The sequence below is a fragment of the Dasypus novemcinctus genome, chromosome 1 (genome assembly GCF_030445035.2).
Source record: "Dasypus novemcinctus isolate mDasNov1 chromosome 1, mDasNov1.1.hap2, whole genome shotgun sequence".
In the NCBI taxonomy this organism is placed as follows: Eukaryota; Metazoa; Chordata; class Mammalia; order Cingulata; family Dasypodidae; genus Dasypus; species Dasypus novemcinctus.
In genome coordinates this window covers 72566614-72589169 of record NC_080673.1, presented here as the reverse complement: position 1 = coordinate 72589169, position 22556 = coordinate 72566614, and positions in this window count along the sequence as shown.

The window sequence follows — 22556 nt, the reverse complement described above, 5'->3', positions numbered from 1 at the left end:
TTTTTTAAAATTACAAAACAATTATGCATAAAATATAGGATTCACGTACACCACCCCACCACTAGTACCTTGTAGTTGTGTGAAACATTTGTTACTATTGATGATAGCACTTTTTAAACAATTGTATTTTATATATATAATATATATATATAAACAGTAGTTACTTTTGTTACATTTGATGAGAGATTATTCAAAATAGTTCTATCATCCGTTATTTACATTAGGTGTATTTTTCCCCATATACCACCCTATTATTACCACATTGTATTTGAACTGTACATTTGCTATAATTCATGAAAGAGCATTCTTACATGTGTACTACTAACTATAGTCCATTATCTACAATAGGGCTCATTGTGTTTTATGGTCCTGTTTAACCTTTTAATTTTTATTCTAGTAATACATACATCTTAAAATTTCCTTTTAACCACATTCACCTATACAGTCCAGTGCTTTTGATGACACTCACAATAATGAGTTACCATCCCCACCATCATTTCTAAACCTTTACCATCAGTCTAAATGGAAGTTCATTACAAGTTAGGCATCAATTCTCCATTCTCTAAACACAATCTATCTCCTAGTAACCTATATTCTAGATTCTAACTCTACAATTTGCTTATTATAATTAGTTCATATTAGTGTGACAATACAAAATTTGTACTTTTGTGTCTGGTTTATTTCACTCAATATAATGTCCTCAAGGTTCATCCATGTTGTCGCATACATCAGGACTTCATTCCTTCTAACAGTTGAAAATATTCCCTCATATGTATATGCCCACTTTTGTTTTCCCATTCATTGGTTAATGGACATTCAGGCTTCTTCAAGCCTTTGGCAATTGTGAATATTCCTGCTATGAAAATTGATGCTCATTTCTATTTGAGTCCCTACTTTCAATTCTTTTAGGTATATACCTGGGGGAGGGATTGCCCAGTCATATGGTAATTCTATACTTAGCTTTCTGAAAAACTGCTAAACTGTCTTCCACAGCAGCTACAACATTTTACATTCCCAACGGCAATGAATTAGTTTTTCTGTTTCTTCATATCCTCTCTAACAGTTGTAATTTTTCCTTTTTTTAGTAGTAGCCATTCTAGAGGGCATGAAATGGTATCTTGTGATTTTGATTTGCATTTTCCTAATAGGTAATGATGTTGATCATGTTTATTTATTTTTAGCAATTTCTATATGCTTTTTGAGAAACGTCTATTCAAGTATTTTGCCATTTAAAAAAAAATTGGGTTGTCTTTTTATAGTTGAGTTGTAGGGTTTCTTTATATATTTTAAACCCTTGTCAGAAATGTGGTTTCCAAATATTTTCTCCCATTGAGTAGATTGTCTTTTCACTTCCATGATAAAGTTTTTAATTTTGAAGAGGTCTCGTTTGTCTATTTTTTTCTTTCATTGCTTGTTCTTAGGTGTAAATCTAAGAAGTCATTGCCCAACACAAGGTCCTGAAGATGATTCCCTAAATTTTTTTCTAGGAGTTTTATAGTTCTGGTTCTTATATTTAGCTCTTTGGTCCATTTTGAGACAATTTTTGTATACGGCTTAAGAAAGGAGTCATCCTTCATTCTTTGCAATGGATATCCAGTTCTCCTAGAATCATTTACTGGAGAGATTTTTCTCCCCTAATTAAGTGAACTTGGAAGCCTTGTCAAAAATCAATTAGCCATAAATATGGTGGTCTATTTCACAGCTCTCAATTATATTCCATTGATCAATATATCTATCTGTATGCTAGAACCATGCTGTTTTTACAATTGCAGTTTTGTATTATGCTTTGAAGCCAGGATGTGTGATTCTTCCTACTTTGTTCTTCTTTTTAAATATGTTTTTGGCTATTCAGGGACTCTTACCCTTCCAAATAAATTTCCATTTCTGCAAAGTAGACTGTTGGAATTTTGACTGTGATTGTATTCAATGTATAAATCATTTGGGGAAGAATTGACATTTTAATGATATTTAATTTTCCAAAACATGAACATGGAGTGTCCTTCCATTTATTTAGGTCATATTTGATTTCTTTTAGCAAAGTTTTATAATTTTCCTTGTATGAATCTTCTACATCATAGTTAAATTTATTCCAAGGTATTTGATTCTTTTAGTTTCTATTGTAAATAGGGCTTTTTCTAGATTTCCTTTTCAGATTATTCATTATTAATATATAGAAACACTGCTGACTTTTGCATGCTGATATTGTACCAGACCACTTTGCTGAATTTATTTATTATGTCTAGAAGCTTTTGTTGTAGATTTTGGGGACTTTCCATATAGAGGATCATGTCATCTGCAAACAGTGAAAGTTTTATTTCTTCTTTTTCAGTTTGGATGAATTTTATTTCTTTTTTTTTTGCTTAAGTACTCTGGATAGAACTTCTGGTACAATGTTAAATAAAGGCAGCAACAGCGGGAATCCTTATTTTGTTCTGGATCTTTGAGGGAAACCTTTCAGGGTTTCACCATTAAATATGATGTTAGGTGTGAGTTTTTTATATACGCCCTTATGTTGAGGGAATTTCCTTCTATTCCTATTTTTCTAAGTATTTTTATCAAGAAAGGGGACATGATTTTTTCAAATGCCTTTTCTGTATCAAAAGAGATGACCTATATAGATATATATATATATATATTATTCTATTTGTTTTGTTAATGTTGTATATTGCATTAATTGATTTTTTTTAAACCACACTTTATACCTGGAATAAAACCCACTTGATCATGTTGTATAATTTTGTTAAAGTGTTGTAGGATTCTATTTGAAAATACTTTTTAAGGATTTTTCCATCCATATTTATAAGAGAAATTGGTCTCTATTTTTCTTTTCTTGTAGTATTTTTATCTCCTCTGGTATTAGGGTGATGTTGGCCTCATCAAATGAGGTGGCTTTCCCTCTTCTTCAAATTTTTGGAAGAGTTTGAGAAGGATTATATTAATTCCTCTTGGAATGATTGATATAATTCACCTGTGTAGCTATCTGGTCCTAGGTTTTTCTTTGTTGGTAGGTTTTTGATGACTGATTCAATCTCTTGTTATTGATCTGTTGAGATCTGTAATTTCTAGAGCCAGTGTAGGTTTTTTTGAGTGTTTCTAGGAATTTGTACATTTCTTCTAGATTGTCTAATTGTTGGCACACATTTGTTTATAGTATTCTCTAATGATTCTTTTTATTTATATGGAATCAGTAATATTGCATCTTCTTTCTTGTTTTTTTTGTCAGTCTAGCTAAGGGTTTGCCAATTTTATTGACTTTTTTATAGTACCAACTTTTAGATTTTTTATTGCTCTCTATTGTTTTTTATTCTCTATTTCGTTCATTTCTGCTATAATCTTATTGTTATTTCTTTCCTTCTGCTTGTGTTGGGTTTAGTTTGCTGCTTTTTTCTAGTTCCTTCAGGTGCATATTAGGCTTTGATTTTAGCTCTTCTTTTTAAAAATATTCATTTAGGGCTATAAATAGCCTTCTCAGCACTGCATCCAACAAGTTTTGATATGTTTTGTTCTCATTTTCATTCATCTCAAGATGTTTACTGATTTCCCTTGCAATTTCTTCTTGGATGCATTGATTATTTAAGGGTGTGTTATTCAACTTCCATGTATTTGTGGATTTCCCTTTTCTTTGCCTATTATTGATATCCAGCTTTATTCCATTGTGGTCAGAGAAGATGCTTTGTATAATTTTAATCTTTTAATATTTACTGATGCTTGTTTTATGATCTAACATGTGATCTATCCTGGTGAATGTTTGATGTGCACTTGAGAATGTTCCATATGTCTGTTAGTCTTTATCATATTATTCAAGTTCTTTCCTTCTTTATTGATCTTGATGGTCTATCTATTGATGACAGTGGTGTGCTGACATCTCCAAATATTATTGTAGAGGTGTCTATTTCTTTTTTCAGTTTTGCCAGTGATTGCTTCACATATTTAGGGCTAGGTGGATAAATATTTATGATTCTTATTTCTTATTGTTGGATTTGCCCTTTTATTAATGTCCTCCATTGTCTCTTGTAACAGCTTTTGACTTAAAGTCTATTTTGTTCAATATAAGTATAGACACCCCAATTCTTTTTTGGTTACTATTTAAATTGAATATATTTTTCCATCCTTTCGCTTTCAATCTATTTGTGTTATTCAGTCTAAGGTGATCCTCTTATATACAACACATAGTTAGGTCATGTTTTGTTTTGTTTTTTTAATCCATTCTGCCAAACTGGGTCTTTTGATTGGGGAGTTAAGTCCATTAACATTCAGTGTTATTACTGTAAAGGCAGTTTTGTTTTTTAGTTTTTACTAAAAGTGAGGCATGACTCAGGTTTGTCTCTGCCCTCCTGCTGGGTCTTATATAAAAGCACATACTGAGAAAAGGGAGCTCTGCCATTTTGATCCTGCCATGTGAGAGAGAGGACTCAAGGACTACTAGCAATTGAAGCAAATGCATGTAACCCCAAGTCACTGGGCCCACAGAACAGCTCAGGGCTGAAGTGATGAGCCACGTGCCTGATCTCCAACAGCCAAGCTCTTGGAAAGCAGAGAGCAACTGCTATCTTGCATTACCATGTAGCAGGATGCCAGGTTCTCCAATAGCTGACTCTGATGAGAAAGTATCTGTGATGGTGCCTTGATTTGGACATTTCATGGCCTCAGAACTATAATATTTTCCCATAATAAAATTCCCATTAAAAAAGCCAACCGTTTCTGGTATTTTTGCATTGCCAGCCTTTGGCAAACTAAGACAAATACCATAGGTCTATAATCTATCAATTGAAGAGATAGCAACTTAGCTTCAAAAGCATGCATATTCTCTGTTCCTATATTCCTCCATTTCCCCCATTTATGCTGTTTTTGTCCTACATTACCTCTTTATATTTTGCATGCCTATAATCAGGAAATATGCCTTTTTCTTATGCATTTGTCTTCTGACTCTTACAGGAATTGAAGATTGGAATTGTATATTGAGGATACAGTACTATAGGGTTTTGCCTTTACCCTTTTAGTTACCTTTATTGAAGATCTTCATTTCTTTACAGTAATTCAAGCTACTCTCTCCTGTCTTTTCCTTTTAATCTGTGGAACTCTCTTTAGTGATTCCTGTAGGGTAGATCTCCTATTGACCAATTGTCTCAGTTTCTGTTTATCTGTGAATATTTTAAACTCTCCCTCATTTTTAAAGAATTTTGGGCCTGTAATTTTTCTCTCTCAGTAACTTAAATACATTATGTCACTGCCTTCTCACCTCCATTGTTTCTGATGAGAAATCAGGACTAGTCTTAGTGAAGATCCCTTGTTTGTGACAAATGACTTTCCTCCTGCAGCTTTCAGAATTCTCTCTTTAACTTTCACATTTGATATTTGGTTAGTATGTGTCTTGGAGTAGTTCTATTAGAGTTTATTTTGTTTGGAGTATATTGCACTTCTTAGACATGTATATTTATGTCTTTCATAAAAGTTGAGAAATTTTTGGTCATTTTTTTTTTCAAATATTCTTTCTGCTCTTTTTCCGTACTCTTTTCCTTCTGGGACATCTATGCTACATATGTTTGTATGCTTCATGCTGTCTCTAAAATCCCCAAGACACTGGTCAATTTTTTCTATTCTTTTTCCTCTCTCTTTTTCTAACTGTAGGGTTTGGCTTGTCCTGTCTTCTAGTTGGCTGATTCAAATCTGCTGTTGTATGACTCTTGTTTATTTTTAATTTTTGTAGAACACCAAGACTAATTAAATTGTTAGGTTGATATTTGAAAATAGTTGTAAACTATATTGAGAAAAAAGTTCTTGCCTGAAGTATGACAAGACAAAACTTCAATAGAATTTGTACATTACTCAGGAACATAAGCCATTGAACAATTTTTGAATATTTGGGGAGGAGATTGATTACATTGTGCATCAGTAAGATTGCTCTTCATGAAGCATAGATTGGAAGTGGACCATAAAGTTATTTTATTATGTTATGTTTAAGTAGGAAGAAAAGAAAGTAGACATTAAAGCAATTGACTTTGAACTGTATAGATCTGAGACCAAATGGATATATAATTTTTCAGCCAAACATTATAGTTTTTAAAAAAAATGGAGTGTAAAGATGGTGTTTGTGGTGTCATTAATATAAAAGTACATAAATCAAATATAACAAGTTTAAGGGCAAAGATGATGAATTTAGTCCAGGATCAATCAAATTTATGATGCTGGGAAATCAGCCAAGTGAGCTATTCCACAAGTGGTGGAAAAGGCCAAAAATATCAAAGGGAGATTGATTTTGCAGAGATGGACTTGAAGTTATAAAGATAGATGATTATGGCAGTTACCCTCTTTAAAAGAAAGAGAATAGAAAGAAAAATGAAAAAAAAAATCCCAGAGAAATGGCGACCTGTTCTATTCAGACGACAGGGCACTAGTAGGAAAATTTGGAAAAACTATACAATTTGTGAGACAATAACAGACCAAAAATATCCTAGTTGAGGGACAAGAGATTTTTCAAGATAATGATAAATTATTTCAGCTATTTCAGTGGGTGTAGCATGAAGGGTAATGATAAAAGACCTTTGAATTTGGGAAGTGGAATATTTATAGGGAACTTCTAAAATTGATTCAAATAAATAATGAGAGAGATGTGAAGTGTGCATAGAGTTCAAGAGTGCATGGTCATTGATACTGGGATGGCATTCACCACACGTAAATTTTCTACAAATGTGAAGTAAATGGGGAAACAGCAAGATAAGATATTAAACAAGGGGGATCATTTATTCATTCACCTATTTTCTCATAATAAATTCCAGTAACAGTACTGAGCGTAAGTCTCAAGTAAGATAAAACCAATCAACAGTATACAGTGGCTAATTTAATGTTTCTGTTAGACTTCTTGACTGGTTACAATTTAATACATCCTCTTCAATTTTATACACATGCACACACACCTAAATACATGTACATACATGCACATATATACATATCATATATATGATATTGATCTAATGAACTAATTAATAATTTGGCTTTTTTAAAAAAATTTATTTATTTTTTTATTGCTTTGTAATAATATTACATTAAAAATATATATGTGAGGTCCCATTCAACCCCACCCCCCCACCCCACCTCTCCCCCCCCAGCAACACTCATTCCCATCATCATGACACATCCATTGGATTTGGTAAGTACATCTTTGGGCACCTCTGCACCTCATAGTAAATGGTCCACATCATGGCCCATACTCTCCTCCATTCCATCCAGTGGGCCCTGTGAGGATTTACAATGTCCGGTGATTGCCTCTGAAGCACCATCCAGGGCAGCTCCATGTCCCAAAGACGCCTCCACCTCTCATCTCTTCCTGCCTTTCCCCATACCCATCAGCCACCATGTCCACTTTTCCCAATCCAATGCCACCTCTTCTATGTGGACATTGGATTGGTTGTGTCCATTGCACCTCTATGTCAAGAGGAGGCTCAGATTCCACATGGATGTTGGATGCAATCCTCCCACTTTCAGTTGTAATCACTCTAGGCTCCATGGTGTGGTGGTTGTCCTTCTTCAACTCCATCTTAGCTGAGTGTGGTAAGTCCAATAAATCAGATTGTAGGTGCTGGAGTCTGTTGAGGCTCAGGACCTGGCTATCACATTGTCAGTCCAGAGATTCAAATCCCCTAAATATATCTTAAACCCCAACATTAACTGCACCTCCAGCACATTAGCATGAAAGTCTTATGAAGGAAGATCCCATCTGAGTCCAGATTCATCACACATAAACACCATTTCCAAAGAGGGGCCATCTGACCTGGTAGTTAACCCCATCGGCCATGACCATAACCCCATGGGTCTCTTTAGCCCTCAAAGGAACCAATATCTGGGGGTTGTATCTGCTTTATCTGTCTCTCTGACTCTGCTCAGTTGTGCATGAGAGCAATCCTTCTGCCAGCCTCCAGACTCTTTTTTAGAAACTCGTAGCCATATAAACTCATTTCTCCTTTCCATTTCCCCCTTACTTTAGGTCAAACAGCATTTTAAAGTCATGTTATTTTATGTAGACAGGGATATTCTGCTGATCCGCATTGAACCTTCCATATAAGGTCATTTTCCAGTTGCATCATCAGTTGGTAGTTGATAGTGGTCCCTCGGTGCCAGGGAGGCTCATCCCTGGGTGTCATGTCCCACGCTGGGGGGAAGGCATTGCATTTACATGCTGAGTTTGGCTTCGAGACTGGCCACATTTGAGTAACATGAAGGCTGACAGGAGGAAATTCCCAGGCACAATGTTGCTCTAGGCCTTGTTCTTATTTTAGGCTTATCAGCTCACAAGCATAGTCATTAGCATCAGGGGCTCACTGTTGAACCCTCACTCCCTCCCGGTCCCCGCCGCTGTACCTGGGAGACTGTCGCTGCTCCCCTAGGGACCACGACAGAGCACCACTGGCCAGGAACCCAGTACCCCCCCTGCTGTGGTTTTTAATTGTTGCCACTATGAGTATATCCAAACATTACCATGCACCCTGGACATATGTTCTGTACAGCTCCCTGTCAGCCATATATCACCTGTCATTGGTATCCCATACCAGTATCCCTCCATTGCCATTGTTGAAACACTCTGTGATCCAGAACTCCCCGAAATTTGAAGCCCAATATAATGTCATGGTCCCTTACTAGGGAATGGCATATAGCGATGGGTTTAAAGGTTAGATAAAGAACTTGGATAAAGTTAGATAAAGAACTTAGATCAAGAATGTTGACTTGAAAAAATTCTACATCCTATCTTTTTTTTTTTTTTTTTTTTCCCCTAATTATTCAGCTTCTCTTCACAGGAGTCCTAGACCACAGCAATGCATATATATAATATTCAGCACTCCCATACATCCACCACAAAACCTTTTTCCTTCCACAGCGATACTCTTATACCCTATTCACATCATATTTACTTAACATGATGTACAGAGTCTGAGACATTAGCTTTCTAACAAGGTGACATCTGTGCTTACATTATGGTGCATACTTTAGGATACACAGTTCTTTACATTCTTAGTTATCCTATGTTTTACATTATGGTTTACATTATCAGTCTGTCATCTCCTATATGTTATGGTGTAATATTACATGTTTTATATCCATCCTTGTGTACTCTCAAGAAACTCCTCTCTTACCCCCCATTTACCTTGGTTCCACACATTTAACGTCCATTTTCCCTTCCACCTTGGTGCCCACAGTGACAGCCAACCTCCGTTTCCTGAGGAGCCACTTCCAGAGATAGATGGAATAGTGTTCAGGGCCTAACTTGCTCAACTGCCCCAATGCCCTGGGAGCCACCCTTTCTCTCGAGGGATACAGTTCCCTCTATTTGATGGCATTAGTCCTCCCCAGGATGTGGGTCCACCCCCACTCTCACTACTTGGGTTTCTACCCCATGGTGTCACCCACTCTGGCAGAATGAGCATTTAGACATTCCCCAGGAGCCCGTTCTGCATCAGACCCTCCCCTCCGAGCATTCTAAACAGGTAACCCTCTTTATTATATTTTGATATGATTTTCTCGGCATTTTACTCTCCACCAACACCTGACCCTCTCCTGTGTTCGTATGCTACCCCTCCCTCCCCCCACTTTTGGGCAATGTTACCCATCTGTCCCTCCCCAGCCACCCTCAAACCCGCAAAGCCCCAACCAAAGGCAACCCCTTGCCCCCCTTTTATCTCTTCTTTGTGTTCATACTTACCACCATCTCGTCTTAAATTCCACCCCTGCAGACATCGGCTCATATCCTTCCTCCACCCTCCAATTTCCTGTAAGCCTATCGTTCAGTCTCTTGCTATCTAGGGCAGCTTGTTTATTTCATATCATTGAGGTCATGTAGTATTTGTCCTTCAATGTCTGGGTTGCTTCACTCAACATAAGGTTCTCAAGATTCATCCATGTTATCACATGTGTTTGTAGTGTGTTTGTTCTTACAGCCGAGTAGTATTCCATTGTGTGTATATACCACATTTTATTGATCCACTCATCTGTTGATGGGCATTTGGGTTGATTCCAACTTTTGGCAATAGTGAACAATGCTGCTATGAACATTGGTGTACATATATCGGTTTGTGTCCTTGTTTTCAGTTCTGCTGGGTATATACCCAGCAGTGGTATTGCTGGGTCATATGGCAAATCTATGGCTAGTTTTTTGAGAAACCGCCATACTGTCCTCCAGAATGGTTGGATCCTTCTGCATTCCCACCAGCAGTGGATGAGTGTTCCCCTTGCTTCACATCCTCTCCAGCACTTGTATTCTTCTGTTTTTTTCATAGCTGCCAATCTTATGGGTGTAAGATGGTATCTCATTGTAGTTTTGATTTGCATTTCCCTGATAGCTAGAGATTTGGAACATTTTTTCATGTGCTTTTTTGCCATTTGTATTTCTTCTTCAGAGAAGTGTCTGTTTAAGTCTTTTTCCCATTTTTTAAATGGGTTGTTTATCTTTTTATTTTCAAGATATAGAAGTTCTTTATATATGCAAGTTATAAGTTTCTTATCAGATATATGATTGCCAAATATTTTCTCCCACTGTGTGGGCTCCCTTTTTACTTTCTTGACAAACTCCTTTGAGGTGCAGAAGGCTTTAATTTTGAGGAAGTCCCATTTATCTATTAGTTCTTTTGCTGCTCGTGCTTTTGGTGAGATATTCATAAATCCATTTCCTATTACAAGGTCCTGTAGATGTTTCCCTACACTGCTTTCTAAGGTTTTTATGGTCTTGGCTCTTATATTTAGGTCTTGGATCCATCTTGAGTTGATCTTTGTATAAGGTGTGAGATGGTAATCCTCTTTCATTCTTCTACATATGGCTATCCAGTTCTCCAGACACCATTTGTTGAATAGGCCACTCTCTCCCAGTTGAGAGGGTTTGGTGGCTTTATCGAATATTATGTGGCTGTATATGTGAGGTTCTATATCAGAGCTTTCAATTCGATTCCATTGGTCTATGTGTCTCTCCTTATGCCAATACCATGCTGTTTTCACCACCGTAGCTTTGTAGTATGTTTTGAAGTCAGGTAGTGTGATTCCTCCAATTTCGTTTTTCTTTTTCAGTATGTCTTTGGCTATTCAGGGTCTCTTTCCTTTCCAAATAAATTTCATAGTTAGTTTTTCTAGTTCCTTAAAGAAGGCTGCATTGATTTTTATTGGGATTGCATTGAATGTGTAGATCAGTTTTGGTAGGATAGACATCTTAATAATGTTCAGTCTTCCTATCCATGAACAAGGAATAGTCTTCCATTTATTCAGGTCTTCTTTGATTTCCTTGAACAATCTTGTATAGTTCTCGGTGTATAAGTTCTTTACCTCTTTATTTAAATTTATTCCTAAGTATTTGATTTTTTTATTTACTATTGTGAATGGTATTTGTTTCTTGATTTCCTCCTGATCTTGCTCATTATTGGTGTACAGAAATGCTACTGATTTTTGCACATTGATCTTATAACCTGTGACTTTACTAAACTCATTTATGAGTTCTAGAATCTTCGTTGTAGATCTCTCAGGGTTTTCTATGTATAGGATCATGTCATCTGCAAATAATGAAATTTTGACTTCTTCCTTTCCAATTTGAATGCCTTTTATTTCTGGTTCTTGCCTCAGTGCTCGAGCAAGTACTTCTAAGACAATGTTAAATAGGAGCGGAGACAGTGGGCATCCTTGTCTTGTTCCTGAGTTTAGAGGGAAGGAGTCTAGGATTTCTCCATTGTAAACAATATTGGCTTTAGGTTTTTCATATATACTCTTTATCATGTTCAAAAAATTTCCTCGTATTCCAATCTTTTGGAGTGTTTTTATCAAGAAAGGGTGCTGTATTTTGTCAAATGCTTTTTCTGCATCAATAGATATAATCATGTGATTTTTTTCCTTCAATCTGTTTATATGGTGTATTACGTTGATTGATTTTCTTATGCTGAACCATCCTTGCATACCTGGGATGAATCCCACTTGGTCGTGGTGTATAATACGTTTAATGTGTTGTTGAATACGATTAGCAAGTATTTTGTTAAGTATTTTTGCGTCTAGGTTCATTAGAGAAATTGGTCTGTAATTTTCCTTTCTTGTGATGTCTTTGTTTGGCTTTGGTACTAGGGTAATGTTGGCATCATAGAAGGAGTTGGGTAATGTTCTTTCTGTTTCGATGTTTTGGAATAGTTTCAGCAGGATTGGTGTCAGTTCTTTCCGGAATGTTTTGTAGAATTCACCTGTGAAGCCATCTGGCCCTGGGCTCTTCTTAGTTGGGAGATTTTTAATAACTGAGTCTATCTCTCTGCTTGTGATTGGTTTGTTAAGATCATCAATTTCTTCTTTTGTCAATATGGGCTGCTTATGTGTTTCTAGGAATTTGTCCATTTCCTCTAGATTGTCATTTTTGTTGGAATATAGTTTTTCAAAATATCCTCTTATGATAGTCTTTATTTCTGTGGGGTCAGTGCTGATATCGCCTTTCTCATTTCTTATTTTGTGTATTTGCATCTTCTCTCTTTTTTTCTTTGTTAGTGTTGCTAAAGGTTTGTCAATTTTGTTAATCTTCTCAAAAAACCAGCTCTTGGTCTTGTTTATCTGTTCAAGTGCGTTCTTATTTTCTATTTCATTTAGTTCTGCTCTTATCTTTGTTATTTCCTTCCTTCTTCTTCCTGTTGGGTTACTTTGTTGTTGTTTTTCTAAATTAATTTGGCTTTTGAAATACTCAAATGATCAAAGTCAGTTTTTTTCCTGAAGACTCAAAAACTTTGCAAAACATTAGTTCACCGATCCTTGCCATAATTTCTTTAAAAATGGTAAGTTATCATTAATAATAATTGTTTTTAGTATAGAAATTTGTTGTTTTAGTTTCCTAGGCTGCCCATGCAAATAACATGAAATGGGTTGGGTTAAACAATGGGAATTTATTCAGTCACAGTTTTGAGGCTAAAAGAAAGTCCAAATCAAGGCATCATCAAAACGATGCTTTGCTCCAAAGACTATGGAATTGTGGGCATGGCTGCTTGCTATCAATGGCTCTTCTGTCACATGGCAAGGCACATGATGGCATCTCCTGATCTCTTCCCTTTCTTCTGGATTCCCTCCACGTCCAACTCTTGCATCCTGTGGCTTTCTGTCTGTCTGAATTTCATCCTATTTATAAAGGACTCCAGTAATAGGATTATGATTCATCCTGATTGAGTTGGGCCACACCTTCCTAACTGAAATATCTTATCTAAAGTCCTACTTACAATGGGTTGATACTGACAGGAATGGATTAAATTTAAGAACATGTTTTTCTGGGGTACATACACCTTCAAACCACCAAATAGGCACATAGTCTCAGCCTTATCTCTTTAATATTTAAACCAGTAAATAAATATATTTTTAAAATAAAAATCTCTGACATAAGATTTTTCAATTGAAACAATTAAAATGGTAGTAAGATATTTTGTATTTCAATCAAATCAAATTGTGGCCGGTATTGACTGCAATGGAGTAATTAACAATAATCCATGTAAACTCAATTATCTAAAGGACAGACACTTATATTCAAGTTCCCCATTCTTTAATATATTCACATAAATCAATTATATTTCCACTTCCCCCAACAGAATAGGAGGCTTTTCTGATAGTGTGCTTGAAAAAAGACTATTCATAGTGTCAGAGAGTGAAGACTGTACTCATTGATAAATATCTATTGAGGAAAACAGGAAGCAGCTTTCTGCTAAATACAGCACAAAAAACTGCATTCAGGAGAAATTTTAGGTTCCTGTATGGTACACAAAATGATGGCTAAAAGCTTAAGGGTCTGAGGAAAAAAATGGGGTATTGTACGTGAAGGTTAATTTAAGGCTAAACTGGAGACATTTTCCCCCCTAAGCCTTAATGATTTTCAAAATGCCTATAATTAGAAAAACTCACAACTCATTATTGTTCTGAATTTACTTCTCTGAGGGAGACTTCTGTTTGTTAGTAATCCAGGATTGAATTATACATCTAACTTCAGAGTTCATCCACCCATCAGTCTCAGCCATTCTCAATCCTGAACATAAGTGGAATGTGGATGGAATTTTCTACAGCATGCAGCACCCCAGTGTCTCAAATACTCCTATGGGCATCATATCTTTAAAGTCTGTTCTCATATTGCTTTATGGTAAGTATTCATGCTGTAGGAAAACTGTAAATTCTTACTTGCCCATACTCTCTTTACTTTCCAAGGTGATAAAGAAAATTTATGATGACTGTATAGTGCTAACATGCTCACTGGGAAGGTTACAATTATATATTATATGAACTTTCAAAAGGAGTCCAATAATTCCCATTCTTAAAGATATCTTTTAAAACATAACCCTTTTAAATGTCCTCATGTAAGATGGTATTGTGTTGTGTTTTTAAAATATACAGGCTGAGGAAATCTAATTGTTTGTAATGACTCAAGAACCCTTTGTAATAACTCATGATCCCTGTGGTTCAAAACCTTAAAGCTAAGAAATGATTAATCTAAGCTAAACTTCTCATTTTACATGTATAAAAAGTGAAGCTTGAAAGAGAGAGAGTGACTTACCCAAGGTATAACATTTAATTGGGAATAAAACTTGGGTTAGATTCCAGATCTCTTTACACTCTCAGGAGTGTGCCAATTCCACTGAAACACTCAACATTTTCTCTTTCCTGATGGATTCAAATACTGTGAAGATAATGCCAAATCCCACCAGCTAAAGACCACTGAGAATATACCTGTAATTGAGAAAAGTTCTACAGCAGGAGTGATGTGCACGATAGAAATGTGGGATGTCATGGCGAGTAGTATGAAATTTGACCCCCAATAAAGAGTCCTGATCTTTCGAGAGGGAGTAATTTCTAAACCTTTTAAATTTCCCGTGATAGGAGCATCTTTTTTTACTCATGGTGTACCCTGACCATACTGTTAGGTTATGCTAATGAGTTAACTGGGAGTTGGGGGCACAACCAAAATACCAACTATGAGATTAGGGGGCTGGGGCTTTGAGCCAAGTTTTATTAGCCTGACCTCAGGGGAAGGGAGAGAAACTGGAGATTGAGCTCAACCATGTAGACATTGATTTCATCAATCATGCCTATGTAATGAGACCCTGAATAAAATCCCTGCTCCAAAGCTGGGAAGAGATTTTACCCTAAATAGGGGGCTCCTGAGGGCCCTGGACACACTTAGGTCCTATGGTCATGGCAGATAGCTCTGGACTTTGGTACCTTGCCAGTGGACAACACATCCTCTCCAGGTCATTGGTCTTACCCAGGACAACTAGCTAAAAGGAGATGAGGATGGACAACCACCATACCAAGGAACTGAGAGAGTTTGCAACTGCAAAAAAGAAAGTCAGCCATAGGATTGAAACCCCCTCTCAATTTGAGGTACAGTGGGCATCACCATCCCAGAGTCCTCAGGACTGGGGAATAAAATATGGACTAGAGGGGTCTTAATTGTATTCTACTATAGACTTTTTGTGATTCTAACAATGGAAGAAATTATATCATTGATGTGGAGACAGTGGTCACTGGTGGTGCTGAGGTCAAGGAGAGGGAGAAAGAGATGTAATATGTGGGCATTTTCAGAACTTGGAATTGTCCTGAATGACATTGCAGTGACGAATACAGGTCATTACATATCCTGCCATAGCCTACAGAATTGAGTGTAAGAGAGTGTAAACTATAATATAAACTATATAATAATAATATAAACTATAATCCACTGCTTTGTGGCAGTGCTCCAAATGTGTTCATCAATTTCAATGAATGTACCACACTAAGGAAAGAAGTTGTTAATGTGGGGAAGGGTGGGAGATATGGGAATTCCTTATATATTTTTTGTGTGTAACATTTTGTGTAATCTAAGTATCGTTAAAAAATTTAATTAATTAATTTAAAAAATAAAGAGGGTTTAAGGAAATTGAGGTTATTCTGGGTTATATTTTGTATGAAAGTGGGGACAATTTGGTGATTGGGTATTTGGAAATTTTTATTAAGAAGGAGGAAATACTATGATGTGAACCAATGTATATGAGGTGCAGAGGTGCCCAAAGATGTACTTACCAAATCCAATGGATGTGTCATGATGATGGGAACGAGTGTTGTGGGGGGGGGGGGGGAGAGGGGGGTGGGGGGGTGGGGTTGAATGGGACCTCACATATATATTTTTAATGTAATATTATTACAAAGTCAATAAAAAATAAAAAAATTAAAAAAAAAAAAAAAAAAAAAAGAAGGAGGAAATACTAATGCTATTAAGTCAAACGTTATACAATTTTATCAGGCATTGATGTACACAGAGTCCTAAATGTATTTCACTCCTTCTCATACAATTTAATGTGCAAAGCAAGCATAATATTCCATAGGCTTCATACACCAAGGCAACCCTAGACAGATTGTTTGTATATTAAGGAATGGGGTTGGTTAATGCTTGTATATTATTGTTTTTAGCAGGACCTCTCTACGATCAAGGTTCAGGAGCCTAAAGAAATGGGAGATGATGTTCTTTATTTTTCCAAGTAACTTATTTCTTGTCAGACTTCTCTAAACTAGTTCAACACTGAACTGAGTTGTAATTATTAAACCCTTTTCTACTAAAGGAGCTGCTTCATCTCAAAAGACAATGCTTTCTAAAATAAACAAGAATAATGTATCTTACTTTCAGACCTTGAAATGATTATTTTCCATTTTTTTTAACATTTTGAATTCCCCATCAGTAACTATTTTGTCATATAGTGGTTTAAATTACAGTTACTATTTCACCAGTATGACTCCTTACTGCAGTCTAGGTGGGGATTGAACCTTATTTAGCTTTGCATGTCCATTAGGGTCTGTTATGGCATCCTAAGATAGTAGTGAATTTAGCTCACTCTATAGTAATACATTTTTGACTCCTTTCTAATTTTGGATCCTTCATGTCTATTTTTTAGTCATGAGAAACATTTCTCTTTGTACAATTCAAAGAGTCACACTGAAAGAAAAGTTGATTAGAGCAAGAAATCTTTTTACCTTATTGGCTCAGAGGCTGGCAATAAAGCTACAACTAAGAACTGCTTCAGCAAATTTCATTAGTTCTGTGTCCAGCTGGAGGCCAATGCTAAGTCTGCACAGTTCCTTCTCTTTATGGCCAGACCTGCTGTGGTGACACATTTTTTTTATTAATGTACTCCTTAATCAGCAAAAAAATTGCTTCTGTGGGACGTCAAACACTACTGATAGGATTAGGAATATAACTGCCACATCATTGTTAGAAATGAGACAGTTTTAATAAGTTTAAGCTGTCTTCCAAAATGTTGTGATTTGTTGTTAGTTTTTATTTTAGTGGAGGAAAAGTACATTTTCTAGCGATGCTCACCTCTAGAAGATTAGTTGGAAAACTCAGTGCATAATAAGAGCACACACTACAGGAGATGGTTCAGGAGGTAGTACCATTTCCCTGTGAGCAATTTGTTTTGAAAAATGTTGCCACGTTATCTGCTTCTCTTCCCATATTTTAGTGGGTTTTTTTTTTTTTTAAAGATTTATTTATTTATTTCTCTCCCTTTCACCCCCACCCCCACCCTCACCCCCACCCTCATCCCCACCCACTTGTCTGTTCTCTGTTCTTTATTTGCTGTGTCTTCTTTGTCTGCTTCTGTTGTTGTCAGTGGCACGGGAATCTGTGTTTCTTTTTGTTGCATCATCTTGTTGTGTCAGCTCTCTGTGTGTGTGGCACCATTCCTGGGCAGGCTGCATTTTCTTTCACGCTGGGCGGCTCTCCTTACAGGGCGCACTCCTTCTGGGTGGGGCTCCCCTACGCGGGGGACACCCCTGAGTGGCACGGCACTCCTTGTGCGCATCAGCACTGCGCATGGGCCAGCTGCACACGGGTCAAGGAGGCCCGGCGTTTGAACCGCAGACCTCCCATGTGGTAGACGGACGCCCTAACCACTGGGCCAAGTCCGCCTCCCCATATTTTAGTTCATTGTGTTCTAATTTCAATCACTTTTATTTAAACTGGTTTAATTCTAATTAATATTATATTGGGGGGGCGTCACCTCATATGCAGCAAAATCGTTACTACTTTTATTTGCCTTTTATCTTCCATTATATATATACAATGTAATATATCATCTACCATTCTTCCTGATGAAATAAAGTCAGTGAACTTCAGCTCTCACTACTAGTCATGAAATACTCCGTAATTCTACTTTCAACCATATTAATTGTATTAACAAAACTATCTTAAAGCAGAAAGGCATGTATTAGTTCATTTGTTCAGTCCTTTCTAAAAAATCTTATTTCATATTTCCTCAATGTTATAATTAATGGTGGTCTTTGCTCATTGGATACATGTATTCTTAAATACAATAGGAAGACTATTAGTTCAATTTTTACTCAACCGAGACTGCTTCCATGTGGGGGTTCTTTACAAGGGGTCCTTGAGCGTGAATTAAAATAAAAAAAAAAAACATTATTCTTTAGGGGACGTGTTGGTATGGGTGTGATATATTTATTAAACAATACACAGTGTAGTGTGGACTTAGTAAGGGGTCCATGGTTTTCACCTGACTGGCAAAAGGGTCTGTGGTACAAAAAAGGTTAAGATCCCCTGGCTTACAGAAAGGATTAAGTTTAAATGACTATAAATTACTGGTAATATTTATTTCAATGACTATTAATTACTGTTTGTTTTTATTAATAGTGTGAAGATGGCAATTATCTGAAAAACATGGTGAAATTTACTTGTTTATTATAGATAGCTAAGAATATTACCAATGTTTAGTTGGTCTAAAGCAATCTGTAAGGCCATTTAAATATTCATCCTGTCAGTAATCACCTATTTATAGGCCTCTGTCATTTACATTCTATTTAAAAGAGCCTGTGTCTCTTTTGTTTAGTTATAATTACATTTTGATTTGTTTCACATTTGATTAAATATTTTCAGTGTCTGTTGATTGCTTTTAGGTGTCAGGCCACATGACTGGCCATGTAAGAGCTAGACAAGATGTGTACAAGTCCTCTCTAGGCTAACTCAAGGGTTTGGCAGGGAACCCATTCCTATCACGACATGCTGATGCCTCCCAGAATATGACTCCTTTCAAGGATATCACAGCTTCAGGTGTCAGTCAAATTGGGAGCAGAAGACTAATCAGATAATGCAGCTGGAACCTTTATAAATAAGGCTTGAAAGGAGCAAGGTTAACAAGAGAAAATTTCTTTAAGGAAAGTAGAGGGTAGATAGAGGACTAGGCATAATATGTGTGAATATGTTGACTAGAATGGAGGTATGTAGTCAACTCTAGGGGCTGGAAAAACTTGAGAACCAGGCAGAGAAGTTGAGACTAATTGGGCCTGGGTAACAGAAAGCTTCGCAGAATCTTAAACAGAAATGATGGAAAGTCATCTGTAGAACATGATGGAATTTAGAGGTAAGAGGAAAAGTAATACTAATTCAATAATCAAGAAATGAAGGAATTCAGGTCTGTGAGAAGATGAAATTGAGAACAAAAGATTCAAAGTTGGTTCAAGATTCTAGCCAAATCTTCCTTAGAATATTCCAACAAACTTCCAGTTTATTCTGATTTTTTTCCTCTTTGTAACGTTTCCTCACCACACCTGTTGAGTTTTATTGGCATTTATGGTATTCTCTAAATATTTCATGTGTCTACATGTAGCATCCTCAATCAGATTGGAAAATTTAGGCTATAACTATTATTTCCTTTCATCATTGTGACATCTGGAATAAGTAGAACTTCATAAATTCTTACTGTATTTGGAAAAGTAAACTGGTTTTAAGAAGAGTTTGCAGGATGTATTTGAAGACAGGAAGGATACTTGTTATGTACCAGAGAGATTCCTAAAATGTTTCCTTCAATTGGTCTTCAAAATAATTCTGTGAAAAACTTGTGTTTATTTTATAGTGAAGGAGAAAGGCTTAGAGAATTTGGCTGCTATGTTATATATGACAAAATTATAAGAACCAGAGGCCAGGCTGATTCTGTCAGAGAAACTAACAGTGAATCATACTTTTTCCCTATTGACTAAGTCAGTATTATCTTTTCCAAAAGATATGATGATAATGTTTATGTTGATAATTTAAATTGACAGCACTTTTGGTTACCTTCTACTAGAACCATGAGAAAGTTAGCATGATGAGAGAAAAAGTATTAAAAGGCAACTTTCTCTTACAGTTTCAACTTAAAAAATTATAATCAGAGACACGTCTATTACACAGCCAGATCATGAAAGGCTTAAGGTCCTAGAAGTTAAAGATGCTCCAAAACAGAACCATGTAGAAGTCACAAACTCTTTTCATTTGCTTGAAATGCTGCAATTTATTGCACAACTATTTCTTGAATGTTTACTCAGAAGCTGACCTTTTCATTCAAAGTCTGACACTCCAGAAATATATATTGAATTGACTTACAATGAATGAAAGATGAACTCTGATCAATAACAGATAACACTGGGTATTATCAAATTTCCACAAAAAAACCCACTTCATATCATTTATAGCTTTCAGTTCCTATACTTACAGATATACATTTTCCAAATATCAATTTTTATTCATTAGCGATAAACTAGAAGTGTTTTTGCTTTCTTGGTTTGAAAACATAAATTTAACATGTTTCTTAAGCACCCTCAATTTTAAACTATTCCATATGGATCCTGAAATATTGACAAGTGAAAAACTTGGTAACATAAGAGGCTAGCAGAAATAATTTTACCAAAAGTATCTAATAAACTTATTACTGAGAAGAAACACTGGGAAGATTTATATGCAACTGATGTAATATTTTCAAACAATAGTGATAGAAAAAAGATATATGAACTTCTCTAAATGCCTTTGAGGGCTTAGAGTTCGTGGGTTCTGGATTCCATTTCTGATCCTAACTCAGAATTTATATGTAACCCTTGGCATAACATTTAATATATTTGTAAAATAAGAACCGGCATATACCTACCATGTAAAGATACTTTAAAACCTGAGTCATTTAATTGAACATTTAAGGGTTTAGGAGGATGGATGGCAATTATTTATATACAAATTATCATTTATATTTTCAGGTTTTGGTTGAATTTTAAAAATAATATAACAAAATAAATAAGTAGATATTGTCTGCCTTGCTCTGTAAGCTTAAGTATTCTGTAATTTCCAAAAAAAAAAAGAGGAGAGGATAAAAATAGGCAACTGGCATCACTGAGAAGAGAAAAATCCTTCTATGCATTCCAGTTTCTCTTGCTTCTTCTGCCAGCTAAACCATGTGTTCGTGTTACTCAAATTGGATGCATGTGTGTGTCCATCCACACTCATAAAACCACATAACAAATGGAGAAAATGGAGCACATCAACAAACTGCTCAGAGTTTTGGGAAAGAAAAATGCTCAGCAGTGAAGCTTGCTTTACTTTCCATATATGTGCATCCAGCCAGATAGCTCTACGTATAAAAATAAATCACAAAATCCTGGGTTTAAGGTTTAGACCCATGGTACTGAAGCCTTTTTAAAATACCTATCATTTGTGCTCTTTTTTTGTATCCACAAAGGACAGACCTATGGCATTCCTCTTTTGTTAACTGAAATAGGGTTATTTCTGACCATGATAATAAGCTGGTTTTACTAAAGAGTAAAAAATATTTCATACGCTACATGACATATGAACTATTGGTCTCCAAATTCTGAAATTGAGATTCTTTTGGAACTTTCCTTTTTTTTTTTTTAGTATAAATGAATTATATTATGACTGTTGCAGTACTCCGAAAAGGTATTTTGCACATAAAGAAACCTAAAGTTTCATGTTTTTTTCCTTTTAAAAGTTCACCAAGTTTGCTGATAATTTCACAATTCATCTGACTCTTTAAGCAGATAGTACACTGTTAATATTCGTTCTATTTTCCATATGGCACCATCACTTTTGTGCTATATGGAGGATATGTCAGATGTTTAGGGTGGGAAACTTTTGAACGGTTAGAATGAATTATTGACATTTACATTTCTGTTTATTAAAGCCTATTAATGTAGGGAAGCAGACTTGGCCCAGTGGTTAGGGTGTCCGCCTACCACATGGGAGGTCCGCAGTTCAAACCCTGGGCCTCCTTGACCCGTGTGGAGCTGGCCCACGCGCAGTGCTGATGCACGCAAGGAGTGCCATGCCACACAGAGGTGTCCCCATGTAGGGGAGCCCCATGCCCAAGGAGCGCGCCCCGTAAGGAGAGCCGCCCAGCGCGAAAGAAAATTCAGCCTGCCCAGGAATGGTGCTGCACACATGGAGAGCTGACACAACAAGATGATGCAACAAAAAGAAACACAGATTCCCGTGCCGCTGACAACAACAGAAGTGGACAAAGAAGAACACGCAGCAAATAGACACAGAGAACAGACAACTGGGGCAGGGGGGTGGGGGGGAAGGGGAGAGAAAGAAATAAAATAAATATATCTTTAAAAAAAATAGTCTATTAATGTAATTTGCCTTCCACTGTATTTGCCTGCTGTAAGTGAAAAGATAATAAGGGAACCTGTGATTTTCATTAATAGATAAATATTATTAGAATGAGTGGATCATCTGTGAAAATTGTGAACCATACCCCCTAAAAGGTTTTTGGAATGATACA